The 14,746-nt window shown below is 46.5% G+C and overlaps 1 pseudogene across 1 annotated transcript in view; it reads left to right on the forward strand.

Annotated features, from left to right (window-relative positions):
• Positions 1 to 14,746, forward strand: part of LOC147092554 (NACHT, LRR and PYD domains-containing protein 3-like) — a 71,806-nt pseudogene that overhangs the window by 23,564 nt on the left and 33,496 nt on the right. Inside the window, exons 5-7 of the transcript XR_015075052.1 lie at positions 9,160 to 10,919; positions 12,472 to 12,558; positions 12,737 to 12,907. The product of XR_015075052.1 is annotated as an NACHT, LRR and PYD domains-containing protein 3-like (transcript). The remainder of the gene's footprint in view (positions 1 to 9,159; positions 10,920 to 12,471; positions 12,559 to 12,736; positions 12,908 to 14,746) is intronic.

Raw genomic sequence — 14,746 nt, forward strand, 5'->3', positions numbered from 1 at the left:
CTTCCTTAAGTACCCTGGGATGTAGATTATCAGGCCCTGGGGATTTACCGGCCTCCAGTCCCATCAATTTTCCTAACACCATTTCCCTACAAATACTGATTTCTTTCAGTTCCACACTTTCATCAGACCCTATGTTCCTCGGCATCTCTGGGAGGTTAATTGTGTCCTCCTTTGTGAAGACAGAACCAAAATATGTATTTAGTTGGACTGCCATTTCTTTGTTCCCCATTGTAAATTCCCCTGATTCTGACTGTAAGGGACCTACGCTTGACTTCACCAATCTTTTTCTCTTCACATATCTATAAAAACTTTAACAGTCAGTTTTTATGTTCCCTGAAAGCTTACTCTGATATTGTTTTTCCCCTTTCTTAATTAATCCCTTTGTCCTCCTTTGTTGAATCCTAAACTGCTCCCAATCCTCAGGATTATTGATTTTTCTGGCCAATTTATATGTCCTCTCCTTGGATCGTATGCTATCCCTAATTTCCCTTGTTAGCCTCGGTTGAGTCACCTTTTTTGTTTTATTTTTACTTTTTTGTTTTATTTTTATGCCAAACTGGGATGAACAAATTCTGTAGCTCATCCATTCGTTCTTTGAATGTTTGCCATTGCCTATCCACCATCAACCCTTTGAGTGCCATTCCCCAATCAATCCTACCCAACTCGCTCCTCAGATCATCGTAGTTTCCTTTATTTAAATTGAGGACCCTAGTCTCTGAGTCAACTACTTCATTCTCCATCTTAATGAAGAATTCGAACATATTATGATCGCTCCGACCCAAGCAGCCTCTTACAACAAGATTGCTAATTAATCCCTTCTCGTTACATAATACCCAGCCTAAGATGGCCTGATCTCTGGTTGGTTCCTCGACATATTGGTCCAGGAAGCCATCCCGTAAACACTCCAGGAATTCCTCCTCCACAGTATTGTTACTAATTTGGTTGGCCCAATCTATATGTAGATTAAAGTCACCCATGATGACTGCTGTGCCCTTATTTCACGCTTCTTTAATTTCCCTTTTAATGCCATCCCCAACCTCCGCCTTACTGTTTGGAGGTCTCTATACCACTCCCTCTAATTTTTTTTTCCCCTTAGCATTCCTCAATTCTACCCATACAGATTCCACATCATCAGAGCTAATATCCTTCATTACAAGTGTCTTAATCCCTTCTTTAACCAGTAATGTTACCCCACCTCCCTTTCCTTTTTGCCTATCAGTCCTGAATATCGAATACCCCTAGATGTTGAGTTCCCAATCTTGGCCATCCTTGAGCCACGTTTCCGTAATCCCAACCAAATCATATTCGTTTACCTCTATTTGCGCAGCCAATTCATGCACCTTATTACAAATATTCCTCGCATTAAGACACAAAGCCTTCAGGCTTGTTTTTTTAACGCTCTTAGAACTATTAGAATTATTATTTACTGTGGCCATGTTTGATTTAAACCGTTGATTTCTCTGACTGCCACTTTTGTTTTTCTCCTTCCTATCTTTTGCTTTTATCCTTGTTTCCCTTTCCTCTGTCTAGCTGCTCAGGTTCCCAACCCCCTGCCATTTTAGTTTAAACCCTCCCCCACAGCACTAGCAAACACTCCCCCAGGACATCGGTCCCGGCCCTGCCCAGGTGCAAACCGTCCGGTTTATACTGGTCCCACCTCCCCCAGAACTGGTTCCAGTGTCCCAGGAACTTGAATCCATCCCCCTGACACCATTCCTCTAGTCATGTATTCATATGACGTATCCTTCTACCTCTGCTCTGACTAGAACGTGGCACTGGTAGCAATCCTGAGATTACTACCTTTGAGGTCCTGTTTTATAATTTATCTCCTAACTCCCTATATTCTGCTTTTAGGACCTCCTCCCGCTTTTTACCTATATCGTTGGTGCCTATATGCACCACGACAACTGGCTGTTCACCCTCCCCTTCCATGATGTTCTGCAGCTGCTCGGAGACATCCCTGACCCTTGCACCAAGGAGGCAACACACCATCCTGGAGTCTCGTTTGCGGCCGCAGAAACGCCTATCTATTCCCCTTACAATAGAATCCCCTATTACTGTAGCTCTACCCCTCTTTTTCCTCCCATTCTGTGCAGCAGACCCACCCCTGGTGCCAGGAAGTTGGCTGCTGCTGCCTTCCTCTGATAAGCCATCCCCCCCAACAGTACTCAAAGTAGTGTATCTGTTGGAGAGGGGGATGGCCACAGGGGACCCCTGCACTACCTGCCTGCACCTAGTACTCTGCCTGTTGGTCACCCATTCCCTGTCTTCCTGTCCAACCTCTACCTGCGGTGTGTCCAACTCCATAAACGTGCTATTCACGATGTCCTGAGCATCGTGAATGCTCCAGTATGCATCCAATCACAGCTCGAGTGCCGCAATGCGGTCTGTCAGTAGCTGCAGCTGGATGCACTTCCTGCACATGTAGTTGTCAGGGACCCAGGAAGTGTCCCTGAGTTCCCACATATCGCAGGAGGAGCATATCACGTGGCCGGGCTGTCCTGCCATGAATTACCCTTTAATTAATTGAATTTAAATTAAATCAATCAATCCCGCTAATTACATTGGTTAACTGGTTTACCAACAGTCCCCGCTACACCAGAGAGACCTTAGAAACTATAAACCACACAGTAAAAGTTTTAAAAAAGGAGATAAATACTCACCAACCAATCACCTACCTGCTTCCTGGTGACGTCACACTTTGATTACTTTTTACCTCTCTCCCCCGCTGTTGAATTGGCAAGCCTCGTTCGCTGCTCCTTTTATCCTCTGCCTCACCTCGTTCCACACACAGCTCCGCTCTGGTCAGACCTCGTTCGCTGCTCCACTCCCAGGTCCAGCTGCTGTGGTCGGGCCTCACTGCTCGCTGCTCCTTTTATCCTCTGCCTCACCTCGTTCCACACACAGGTCCGCTCTGGTCGGGCCTCGTTCAATGCTCCACTCCCAGGTCCAGCTGCTGTGGTCGGGCCTCACTGCTTGCTGCTCCTTTAATCCTCCGCCTCACCTCGTTCCACACACAGGTCCGCTCTGGTTGGGCCTCGTGCAATGCTCCACTCCCAGGTCCAGCCGCTGTCACTCCCAGGTCCAGCCGCTGTCACTATTCAAGACAGTGCCATACCCCCAATCCCGTGTGCTTTAACATTACACGCTAATCTCTTAAGCAGGAACTGTCTCCACTCACACCACTATCCTTCACTCCACTACAAAGATCATCACCAACACCAAATTCAGTACAATAAACACTTTCATCAAACAATGCAAGTACATCTCAATCTAATAGTTAACAGAAATAATTAAGAATCATCCTGTGCCAGCTCTTTGGCCTGAATTGTGCTGGCGCTCAGAATGTAGGTTTGGAGGTGGGTCCACGGTCAAAAGCACAAAGATTGATGGTGGGTTGCTATCCCGCTGTAAACCCACCTCCTTATCAGTTTCCCAATTGTTGGTTCTGTCATCCCTGAACTGATCCGACACCAAGCGGCAGGTCGGCCAATTTAAATACTTAAAAGCTTGTTAAAAGGTAGTTAAGCATCATTTCCCCATGTACTTACCATTTGACCAGGTTTCTAACGAGGTTCCTGGAGAGCGGGTATTAGGTCAGTTAAGTATGTCATGTTCTCAATGACTCTCCATTGCTGTGAGTAGGTGACAGATTCCAAAGTTGTCTAAAACCTACCAGTTCATTTCAAAAACTTCGAAGCTGGAGCCTTCATGATTTGGAAATCAATGTTGTGCTTTATGCAGTTAGCAAGTGTTGGAGTAAACTCTCTATTCACTGTCACCTCCTTGGAGCAACCTCTCTTACCATTAACAGATCGCTTCTGTCATCTCAACTTCAGCTGCCATCTATTCCAGGTACCAATGCTGCTGGAATAGATGCTTGCTGGGGGAGCAGACATGCTGCCCTCCTGAGAGAGGACAGCAGGTGCCTCTCCCATGGAGCCAAGACCATCCTCCTGGGACTGTGCCTCAGCACTCCTAGCAGCAATGTCAGATGCCATGGAAGATGCCAGCAGCCAGTCCACCAGTGTTTCTGTTAGTGCCATCATGGTGGGCGCTGGTGTGCTGATGGAGCTGATCACTCGGCCCATATTGCACAGAGTGGACTCCAGGCCTGCGCAAAGCCTTGACACAAGTTGGAGCTGGACACCTCCATGCTTTGCAACACTGTGCACTGGCAGGCTGCCCCATGCAGTGAGCATTTCCTGATATATGTCCATCAACTTTCTTCCGTAGCCGGGCCCCTCGAAGTTAGTATCTGAGTCCACTGCAGCAAAGCTAGAAGGCGATCTCGCCCTCCACTGAGTACGTGCCCAATCCTCCACCCCCATTTCCTGCATATTCACCATGTGAGAACCCCTTATCTAGCCTAGCCTCTAAAGTACATGTGGTGCCAATATCTGAGCTGCTGCTTGCGATGGTTAGCTCGAGTAATGTTACATCTCCAGGAAGACTGGACTGCTGTTCCTCTACTGGCTGAAGGATGTCAACATCTTCAGCAGCTGAACTGAAAGAGACGGCCAATTGTTATATTTTAGATTAAAGTTGGAACACAGTTTCTGGTGAAAGCTTCTGGAGTTTGTCGTGCACAGTGTCAGGGTGAAATAGAAGTAAGAAGCGAAAAATAGGAAAAGGAGTGAGGAAAATCTGCAACGTTTCCTCCGATGATACCAGTCGCCACGGACATGGCTCTGTCGCTGCCGGAGATGGTCTGTACATATTCTCTGCGGTGGGAGAGTGTGTGCAGACAGGCTTGGCCTCTTCTGGTGATCGTTTCCATTCTCAAGTCCACTTGAACACCTGCAAGAAAGAAGGGAATGTGTTCGTAATATTCTTGTGAGGTGTTTGAAAATGCGCATATCATGGTAGAAAAGCTGGTATGAGCGTGAGATGTTAGATTTGGGGTGTGTGACTTTGAGGGGAAGGATATATAGTGAAGTGTGGCGCAGTGTTTGTAAGGGCTGTAGAGAAGTGGGTAGGGGAGTATTATGAGTATAGTGAGTAGTGAGACTGAAGATGGGGAAGGTGTGACCAGAGAGTAAGAGAGAATGTTCTTACCTTGACAACTCCAATGGTGTCATTACAGAACTGCAGCCATGTCCTGGGAGCTAAGCCTCCAGCACTGGTAAAATTATCAGGGAGGTGTATAAACTTATGAGGGGCTTAGATAGTGTGGATATGAAGCACCTAGTTAGCTAGAAGAGAGGTCAATAATCAGGGAGTAGAGATTTATAGTAATTGGTAGAAGGATTAGAGGGGAGTTGAGTGCATTTTTCACCCAGAGTGTGCCGGGGGTCTAGCACTCACTGCTTGAAAGTGTAGTAGAGGCAGAAACCCTCATTGCATTTACAAAGTACTTGGATGTGCACTTGATGTGCCAGGAACTGCTGGGCTACGGACCAAGAGCTGGAAAGTGGGATTAGGCCGGATCGCTCTTTATCGACCGGCACAGGCACGATGAGCCGAATGGCCTACTTCTGTGCTGTAAACGTCTGATTCTCTGATTCCTTGACTTGCTCTGCCGCCTCTTCCCACTGTCGATGGAATTGATGACTGGAGGGTTTCTTGCCCACTAGGGGACAGAGCATGTCCCTCCTCTTGTCCACTGCCATGACCAGGGACTCTAGGGCATTAACGGGCATAATCTAAGAACATAAGAAATGGGAACAGGAGTAGGCCATTTGATCCTTCGAGCCTGTTTCGCCATTCATTAAGATCATGGCTGATCTTCTACCTCATCTCCACTTTCCTGAACTATCCCCATTTCCCTTGATTACCTTAATATTCAAAAATCTATCGATCTCTGTCTTGAATATACTCAACGACTGAGCCTCGACAGGCCACTGTGGTAGAGAATTCCAAAGATTTATCAACCTCTGAGTGAAGAAATTTCTCCTCATCTCAGTCCTAAATGGGTGACCCCTTATTCTGAGACTGTGACCCCTGGTTCTAGACTCCCCAGCCAGGGGAAACCACCTTCCTGCATTTACCCTGTCAAGCCCTGTAAGAATTTTGTATGTTTCAATGAGATCATCCCTCATTCTTCTAAACTCTAGAGAATATAGGCCTAGTCTATTGAATCTCTCCTCATAAGAAAATCCCCCCATCCCAGGAACCAGTCTGGTGAACCTTTGTTGCACTCCCTCTATGGCAAGTATATCCTTCGTTAGGTGAGGAGACCAAAATTGTACACAATACTCCTGGTGTGGTCTCACCAGGGCCCTACATAATTGCAGCAAGATGTCTTTACTCGTATACTCAAAACTTCGAGTTATAAAGTCCAACATATCATTTGCTTTCCTAATTGCTTGCTGCTTCCTGTAGCTCTAGCAGCCATTTGACCAATTCACCATTGTCTTCCTAGTCTCTGTACCCGGAGAGTACCTTTACAATGTGCTGGTTACCTTTTCAATCACGTCAGGGCAGCCCGATATCTAGCACCCACCCCCGGACAAAAGAAAGCACAGGCGCACAGTCAGTGAATAGTCCAGGTAGTGCTAACTGCACCACTGGCTCATTACAATCAGAACAAATAGTACCTGCTGCCTGAGTCAACGCTGAGAGGCATTTACAGTGCACGTTCCGTTCACTGCACGCCCGATCAAATTCTAGGCCATGCAGTCTGTGCAACACCACTCAAAATCTATTTTCTGAAACAAAATTACAGCAGGAAAACTCTGAAAAGCAGAATCACTCCACTTGGCCCAAACAAGTCTGTCTCTGTAACAGTGAGAATCTCACCCGCCCACCTGTTCAGTTTCTCCACAAACACATCTAATTGTGTCTTGGACCCATTTACACTGCCCCAAATGCCCTTCCCTGGTAACCTGATCCCCTATTCTATTCCGCTTTGGGTGAAATAATTGAACCTCAATTCCATCTTACTCCTTGCCTCCTAATTGGAACTTTCTGTTAGTACCTGATTCTCTTCTCAGTGAGCCTCGCACCACCCGTCACCCATGGGTTCACTGACCTACTTTGGCTCCCGGTCTGGCAAAGCCTTGATTTTGAAATTAAACATTGTTTTCAATCCCTCCATGACCTCACCCATTCCTGTCTCTGTAATGTGCTCCAGGCCTACAACCCTCCGAGATCTCCGCACTCATCAATTTTGAACTTTGTGCATCCCTTATTTTCAGCTCTCCAATATTGGCGGCTGTGTTCTCAGCAGCCTCGACCCTGAACTCTGGAATTCCCTCTCCAAACCTATCCACCTCTACTTATTGCCTTTCACTCTTAAAATTCTACCTCTTTGACTAAGCTTTCGGTCACCCGTTCTAATATCTCTTTATTTGGATCAGTGTTTCATCTTATCTGATTACGCTCCTGCTAAGCCTCTTGGGAAGTTAATACTATTTACAGGGGCTATATCCATTGAAGCTTTATCCATTCAATCCCATTTTTACCTTCACAATAACATTAACATTTCCCTGTGACATGTTGACTGGAACTGTATAGCATTCCCCGAGAGCCTGTCCAAGACCTGACCAAATAATTGGGGAACATCAGTACATTGTGAGCCTGTCCCTCTCAGTGCTGGACACTCAGTACATTGTGAGTCTGTCCCTCTCTCAGTGCTGCCCAAACAGTACATTGTGAGCCTGTCCCTCTCTCAGAGCTGCCCAATCAGTACACTGTGAGCCTGCGCCTCTCTCAGTGCTGCCCAATCAGTACATTGTGAGCCTGTCCCTCTCAGTGCTGGACAATCAGTACATTGTGAGCCTGTCCCTCTCTCAGTGCTGCCCAATCAGTACATTGTGAGCCTGTCCCTCTCTCATTGCTGCCCAATCAGTACATTGGGAGCCTGTCCCTTTCTCAGTGCTGCCCAATCAGTACATTGTGAGGCTGCCCCTCTCTCAGTGCTGCCCAATCAGTACATTGTGAGTCTGTCCCTCTCTTAGTACTGGTCAATCAGTACATTGTGAGCCTGTCCCTCTCTCAGTGCTGGTCAATCAGTACATTGTGAGCCTGTCCCTCTCTTAGTACTGGTCAATCAGTACATTGTGAGTCTGTCCCTCTCTCAGTGCTGCCCAATCAGTACATTGTGAGCCTGTCCCTCTCTCAGTGCTGGTCAATCAGTACATTGTGAGTCTGTCCCTCTCTTAGTACTGGTCAATCAGTACATTGTGAGCCTGTCCCTCTCTCAGTGCTGGTCAATCAGTACATTGTGTTGCTGCCCCTCTCTCATTGCTGCCCAATCAGTACATTGTGAGTCTGTCCCTCTCTCAGTGCTGCCCAATCAGTACATTGTGAGCCTGTCCCTCTCTCAGTGCTGGTCAATCAGTACATTGTGAGTCTGTCCCTCTCTTAGTACTGGTCAATCAGTACATTGTGAGCCTGTCCCTCTCTCAGTGCTGGTCAATCAGTACATTGTGAGCCTGTCCCTCTCTCAGTGCTGGTCAATCAGTACATTGTGAGTCTGTCCCTCTCTCAGTGCTGCCCAATCAGTACATTGTGTTGCTGCCCCTCTCTCATTGCTGCCCAATCAGTACATTGTGAGTCTGTCCCTCTCTCAGTGCTGCCCAATCAGTACATTGTGAGCCTGTCCCTCTCTCAGTGCTGGTCAATCAGTACATTGTGAGCCTGTCCCTCTCTCAGTGCTGCCCAATCAGTACATTGTGAGTCTGTCCCTCTCTCAGTGCTGCCCAATCAGTACATTGTGAGTCTGTCCCTCTCTCAGTGCTGGTCAATCAGTACATTGTGAGTCTGTCCCTCTCTCAGTGCTGCCCAATCAGTACAGTGTGAGGCTGTCCCTCTCTCAGTGCTGGTCAATCAGTACATTGTGAGTCTGTCCCTCTCTCAGTTCTGCACAATTCCCGATTTGCTATCTGCTGGGTGGGAGGGTCAATCATTTATCCATTATAACCACTACAGCCATGTAACCAGAATCACCGGTGGATTTATAATGAGATGTCTGCAGTACATTTTGCAACAGACAGTATTCACCATCAGAGGCAACATTTCACCTTCACCCAGCTCGCCATGTAAAGTAATTATTAGTGTCCCATGTAGATTGAAAGTTCTCTCAGAAATTTCCTTTCAACCAAGGTTCTCATGAAATGTTAGTTTTGCTTTTGTAACTACGAAATAGATCGTGTTTCATTTTACAGAAAAGCAGAGCATGTCGGAACTTTCTTTGACAATATAACTAACATTGAGGCCACTTTCTCTTCTACTTGACGACCTTCAACAGAAACACAAGGAAACACTGCGGGTACAAACTGAAACACTGAGAGTGAACACTATCCTAATAAAGGAGAAGGTTAAGATTTTCCAGCTGGTTGAGCAATACGCTGAGCTAACGGTAATTTCTGCTGTTCGAGATCAGACACTTGTAGAACATAAACTGCTGGCAAGAGGCTGAGACCATGAAGAGTGGAGAGAGGAACATCTCCGGAAAGAGCTGGAAAAAATCCGAACTGATCAATTGTTCCAGAGCAGTTCTTCCCGGAGAAAATCCAAATCTGGGAGTTCAGGAGCAGTGAGCGGAGTCCCGGGGATTGGAAAAACAACAATGGTACAAAAGATTGTTCATGACTGGGCCACTGGGAAAATATACCCACACTTTCAATTTGTTTTCAGTTTTAAATTCCGAGATTTGAACGCTATTAACTGTGGAATAAACCTGAGGAATCTGATACTGGATCTGTATCCTTACTTTGGGAATATTCTGAGAGAACTCTGGAAGAACCCAGAGGGATTGTTGTTTATATTCGATGGTTTGGATGAATTCAAGGACAGGATCGATTTTGCTGACAATCGGAGAAATACAGAACCTCAGCACATGTGCACAGATCCCGAAGACTGGTGTGAAGTGTCTGACATTGTGTACAGTTTAATACAGCACAAGCTGCTCCCAGGATGTTCAGCGCTAGTGACCAGCCACCCCACTGCATTACATTTATTGGAAAAGGCTGAGATCAGTGTCTCGGCTGAAATCCTGGGATTTGTTGGTGCAGAACGGAAGGAATATTTCAACAAGTTTTTTGAAGATCAGACAGTGGCAGCAGCTGTTTGCAAACACGTGGAGGAGAACGAGATCCTGTACACCATGTGCTACAACCCTTCCTACTGCAAGATCCTCAGTCTGGCACTGGGCCCCTTCTTTACACAAAGAGATAGGAATCAGCAGCGAGTTTCAAAGACCATTACCCAACTATATTCCTACTATATTTACAACATTCTGAAAAACCATGGCCGAGAGATTGAAAGCCCCGTGATGTGATACTGAAGATTGGTGAGATGGCCTTCACAGGAGTCTCCGAGAAGAAGATTGTATTTGGAAATGGAGATTTGATCAAGTACAATCCGCAACCTTCCCAGTTCCTGTCTGGGTTCATGATAGAACTTTTGGAGAGAGATGATTCTGCACAGAGCGTGGTGTACACATTCCCGCACCTCACCATCCAAGAGTTTGTGGCCGCACTCGCACAATTCCTGACTCCAGATCCCGGGGACATCCTGAAACTCCTCCGTGAAGCCCACAGCAAGGAAGATGGGCAATTTGAGATATTTCTCTGTTTTGTTGCAGGTCTCTCCTCTCCACAGGCAGCTTGGCCCCTGGAGGAGTTTCTTGGTCCATTTCTTCATCAAACCACCTGCCGAGTGATTGAGTGGGTGACGGAGAAGGTTGAAACACAGTTCGGGGAGACAAAGAGTAAAACTCATAAAAGTGACGTCCTGAACACATTCCACTACCTGTTTGAGTCTCAGAATAAAGCACTGGCTCGGGCCACAGTGGGATCTGTGGAAAAACTTAAATTTAGTGGATTAACATTGACCCCGATTGACTGTGCGGTCCTCTCTCATATCATTGGACTCTGTGATACAATAAAAGTACTTGACCTGATGCTCTGTTCCATTCAGTGTGAAGGACTCCAGCGGCTGGGACCCATACTGCACACATGTCAGGTGTTGAGGTAACTGTTTATTTGTCTCTAACTGTTGGGGGAATTGTAGAACAGTCACGGATTGTGTTGTTGCTCCATAATGAAGCGAACCAAACAGTTCAGATAATCCAGAGAAAAGCAAATTCAACACAAATATGACCAATAATAAGAGGATCAGTTAGTAATTCCCTGAGGGCTGGAGAATCTAAAATTGACCCTTGTGAACAAGTAGGGATTGTACAGGATTTATCATATCAGCAAAGACAGGCCGCTGAGAGTCTGATAATTTAATTGCAATAAATCATATTTATTGCTATTTTCTAGTTGCCTAAGATACGTTCACTGAAGAGGGTCCTTCTCACTGTTACTCACATAGACAGACACTAACTGCAGCAGTCCGTGTGTCGGAGCATCCGAGCCTCTTCCCCAGGTGTTGGGCAAGTGACAGTCACCGGACTGTCAACGTGTGTAGGAGAGGGAATCAAACACCAAACATTCAGTAACAACGAGCGAAACACAGCCTGCGGTCAGTGAACCGCCAGTAGGCGAGCAGAGCATTCCCCGCAGGACGTCGGTACGTTATCTTAACTCATCAATGACACCGCCCTTGACACTCTCCAATCCATCCACCATCTCTTTGCCCAGCTGGCAACACTCGTGCCTCCGAGTCAGGGTCGTGGATTTAGGCCACACGCTCGTAATCCGGGCTGATACTTCGGTGACATTTGACAGCTAAAATCTGCTGATTAAAAAGGTTCCCATCTAATGTGTTGTGCGGTATTAACCCCGGAGTATAGACACACACCGGCCAGTGGTGGGGCCTCGCACACAGCGGGCAGCTCCTGGGTAAACCGGGGACAGTGAACCCGGGAATTCCCCATAATTCGCCCCCTTGGTGTGAGGCCCCGTTCGGGGAGGGAACTTCTGAAAATTCCCCAAAACTGGCCAGTTACACCTGAAATAAATGTAGAGACAGTTTAATGGGAATAAAGTGAGAGACTCAACTCCCCTATAAACTAGGAGCACAAGGACATTTAAAACTTATAACGGGACAGAATAAACTCCTTGTTGCATAAAATCCTGGGGGACGGATTTTACAGCAGCAGTTAGCGCCGTTTCACAATATAACTCCCCCTGAGATATTATACAGATTAATATAATGCACAGAGTATAAAGTACAGAGAATCACCGCTTTATCATTTAATTCCGGGAAAATCGCCGCATTCCCATAAAATCCGGGATGTAAGGAGCAGCAGAAATGAGGCAAGCTTTCCCAAACATGTTGGGGCCGGTCACTGAGCTCCAGGAGGGTAATTCAGATAATCAGGGAATGACACCGGAGTGATGGACATTTAAAGGCTTCACACAGACAGCACTTTATTTAATAAACACATTTACTGACTGACAGTCCCTAAATATATGGGGAGTTGGACAGAGTGAGATTCATTGTCAGTGACAGGAAAGCCGGATTATTAATTTCCTGAAGAACTTTCAATGATTGCTGTATTATCCGAAAGAGAAAAAATGTATCTGATCTGGGATTTCATTCAGTTTGTTTGTAAATCTGTCTGTTTGTGCTTAGACTGAGTCACAATAAACTGGGAGATTCAGGAGTGAAACTACTGTCTGCGGCTCTGATGAACCCAGACTGTAAAATACAGCAACTGGAGTAAGTACCAGACTCTCTGAGATTGTGTGTATAATAACTGAATGTCTGACACTGTACATTATTATTAGTATCAGTAATAGTGTTAGTAATAAACACACGGTGTTTGCACTGAATCCTATGTTTATTGGCCTTTCTCTCTTTCTCTTCCACCCTTTTTAACTCTGTTGCTGATCACCAGGCTAACTGAAAATGGTCTCTCAGAATCTTCTGCCGGGGATCTCGCCTCCGCTCTCAATACAAACCGGTTACTGATGGTTCTCAACCTGGATAATAATAAACTGGGAGATTCAGGAGTGAAACTATTGTCTGTGGCTCTGAGGAACCAGGAGTGTAAAATTCAGGAACTGGGGCAGCACAGTGGCATAGTGGTTAGCACTGTTGCCTCACAGCGCCAGGCACCTGGGTTCGAATCCGGCCTCGGGTGACTGTCTGTGTGGAGTTTGCACATTCTCCCCGTGTTTGCGTGGGTTTCCTCCGGGTGCTCCGGTTTCCTCCCACAGTCCAAAGATGTGCAGGTTAGGTTGATTGGCTATGATAAATTGACCCTTAGTGTTAGGGGGATTAAAATATGTGGGGTTATAGGGTGGGATATGTGTTGGTGTAGGGGTTACGGGGATCGGGTGGGATATGTGTCGGTGCAGGCTCGATGGGCCGAAATGGCCTCTATCTGCACTGTGGGGTTTCTGTGTGATTCTGTGTGTGTGTGTGGTAAGAACCAGCCTGTGAGATTATGTTTATAACTGGATGTCTAACACTACATTATTATTAGTATCGGTAATACTGCTGTTTATAAAGACAACATTATTATTAGAATCAGTAATAGTGTTGTTATTAAGCACTGTAAATTATTATTAGAATAAGTGATAGTGTTGTTAATAAACACTGTACATTATTATAGAGTCATAGAGTTATACAGCACAGAAAGAGGCCCTTTGGCCCATCGTGTCTGTGCCGGCCATCAAGCCCTATCTATTCTAATCCCATTTTCCAGCACTTGGTCCGTTGCCTTGTATGCAATGGCGTTTCAAGTGCTCACCTGAAAGCTTCTTGAATGTTCTGAGGGTTCCTGCATCTATCACCCTTTCAGGCACTGAGTTCCAGACTCCAACCACCCTCTGGGTGAATTTTTTTTCCCTCAAATCCCCTCTAAACCTCCTACCCCTTACCTTGAAACTATGCCCCCTGGTGATTAACCCCTCTACTAAGGGGAAAAGTTCCTTTCTATCTACACTATCTATGCCCCTCATAATTTTTTACAACTCAATCAGGTCCCCGCTCAGCCTTCTCTACTCTAAGGAAAACAACCCCAGCCTGTCCAGTCTCTCTTCCTAGCTGATGCGCTCCAGCCCAGGTAACATCCTGGTGAATCCCCTCTGCACCCTCTCCAATGCAATCACATCCTTCCTATAGTGTGACGACCAGAACTGCACACAGTATTCCAGCTGTGGCCTAACTAGCGTTTTGTACAGCTCTATCATAACCTCCCTGCTCTTATATTCTATGCCTCGGCTAATGAAGGCAAATATCCCATATGCCTTTTTAACCACCTTATCGACCTGTCCTGCTGCCTTCAGGGATCTATGTACATGCACACCAAGGCCCCTCTGACCCTCTCCTTCCGAGGGTCCTACCATTCATCGTGTATTCCCATGCCTTGTTAGTCCTCCCAAATTGCTTAACTTCACACTTTTCAGGGGTAAATTCCATTTGCTACTGTTCTGCCCATCTGAGCAACCCGTCTATATGGTCCTGTAGCCTAAGGCTTCCCTCCTCGCTATTTACCACTCCACCAATTTTCGTGTCATCTGCAAACTTACTGATCATAGCTCCTACATTCATATCTAAATCATTAATGTACACTACAAACTGTAAAGGTCCCAGCACCGATCCCTGCGGTACACCACTGGACAAAGGCTTCCAGTAACAAAAACAACCGTTGACCATCACCCTCTGCCTCCTGCCACTAAGCCACCTTATCTACGGCGGTGGTATAAAGTGAGACTGAGGCGCAGGTAGGCCCCACAGCAGCAGCAGCAGCGGTGGCACTGCAGACCTGGGAGGAGCGGCGAGCCGGTGGTACCAACTCAGCACCAGCAGAATTTTCAAAGAGTGATGTCAGAAGTCAAAAGTGACGTCAGCACAAGGGGAGGGAGCTGATTGAGGCTTACCAATCTCACAGAGCGGCGGC

This window comes from Somniosus microcephalus, unplaced genomic scaffold (genome assembly GCF_052327205.1).
Source record: "Somniosus microcephalus isolate GS21.2 unplaced genomic scaffold, FLI_Smic_1.0 unresolved_chr2, whole genome shotgun sequence".
NCBI classification, from domain to species: Eukaryota; Metazoa; Chordata; class Chondrichthyes; order Squaliformes; family Somniosidae; genus Somniosus; species Somniosus microcephalus.